The sequence below is a fragment of the Propithecus coquereli genome, unplaced genomic scaffold, assembly GCF_000956105.1.
Source record: "Propithecus coquereli isolate 6110/MARCELLA unplaced genomic scaffold, Pcoq_1.0 Scaffold590, whole genome shotgun sequence".
NCBI classification, from domain to species: domain Eukaryota; kingdom Metazoa; phylum Chordata; class Mammalia; order Primates; family Indriidae; genus Propithecus; species Propithecus coquereli.
The window spans coordinates 836,916-838,519 of NW_012151841.1; the positions used below are offsets into that span (position 1 = coordinate 836,916).

Here is a 1,604-nt window from a genome sequence, read left to right on the forward strand (position 1 = left end):
TAAAAAAAAAAAAAAAAGCCCCATTTGTCCTGAATCTGTTCCCTGTCCTTTCCCACCTGTCCATGTCCAGATCTGAGATGTTGTGAGGAGTTGAGTCGTTCTTAAAGCTGAGATTCATGGGCCAGATGCAGTGGCTCATGCCTGTAGTCCCAGCAATTGGGAAGCCGAGGCAGGAGGATCAATTGAGGCTAAGAGTTCAAGACCAGCCTAGGCAACTTAGTGAGACCCTGTCTCTAAAAAAAAAAAAAAAAGAAAGAAAAAAAAATTAGCTGGGCATGGCATGCACTTGTAGTCCCAGCTACATGGGAGGCTGAGGCAGGAGAATCACTTGAGGCCAGGAGGTTGAGGTTATAGTGAGCTATGATCGGACCACTGCGCTCCAGCCTGGATGGCAGAGTGACACCCTGTCTCTTAAAAACAAAACAACACAACTGAGGTTCCTTGGCTGGACAGATGAGACTCAGCTTGGAAGGATTCAGATTTTTGAATCCCAGTTCCAAACACCTCTCGATGTAACTATTTGGTACTTTATATATAAAACATAATCAGCCTAGTGTTGTTAGTCATTCGCTATTGGTAATGGCTCCTTTACTCAAAAACAAAAAGTCCTATTATTTTTGATAATTTTTGATTTCCTATTATTATTTGATAAATAGCAGCAGTCCAGTTTGGGTTTGATTGTTTTTAATTTGATTTAACTTCAGTTATGGTTTGGATCCTGGATTGAAGCAGTTGAGCTTGATTGCTGTTAATGTTTGATATAATTTACCTAGAAGGAAATCATTTGAGAGAGGGTGACAGTAAAATTCAAGGTGAGGAACTCCAGAAATAGTATATGTATACTCCTGCCTAGAAGTGTGGAAGTATGTATTTTTATCAAATCCAGTGCCTCTCCCCAAAAATGAAAATTGGAATATAAAAGATTACATGCTTATTGCAAAATAAATAAAAGACCAAAAGGTAAATAAATAAAAATCACCAGTTATTTCACCAGTATTAATATTTTGGTTTATATCCTTTGAGATTTTTCAAACATAATAAAATTATAGCTATGAATGAAATTAAGTTTCAGAATATAATTATGAATCAGTTTTTAATATTAAGGCTTAAAAATAGTCTGACAAAAATTCTTGATACTGTGGGTAAATCCTTAATATAGTAAGTAACATGCCTGGCCTTGTGAATATAACTTTTAGTTCAGTTCTTATACAAATAGAATGATGTCAAGTGTTTGTCACTGTCATGTTTGTCACTCATATTGAATGTACAGAGTCTTTGGATTATTTAAAAAAAAAAAAACAACCATAGACCCTTCTTTTTTCCTCTTTCCAGCACTGTTGGATGCTCTTCTACCTCCATTCTGGGCTGTCTCTTTGTTAAAGGTTTATGTGATGGGCCGGGTGCAGTGGCTCACACCTGTAATCCCAGCACTGTGGGAGGTTGTCACGGGAGATCGAATGAACTCAGGAGTTCAAGACCAGCCTGAGCAAGAGGGAGACCCTGTCTCTACTAAAAATAGAGAAAATTAGCTGGGCATGGTGCCACTCGCCTATAGTCCCAGCTAGTTGGGAGGCTGAGACAGGAGGATTGCTTGAGCCCAAAGT

General features: G+C 38.4%; 1 protein-coding gene across 1 annotated transcript in view; it reads left to right on the top strand.

Annotated features, from left to right (window-relative positions):
- The window catches only part of NDRG3 (NDRG family member 3), an 86,105-nt gene that overhangs the window by 50,252 nt on the left and 34,249 nt on the right, over positions 1-1,604 (top strand). The gene's annotated exons all lie outside the window — the stretch shown is intronic.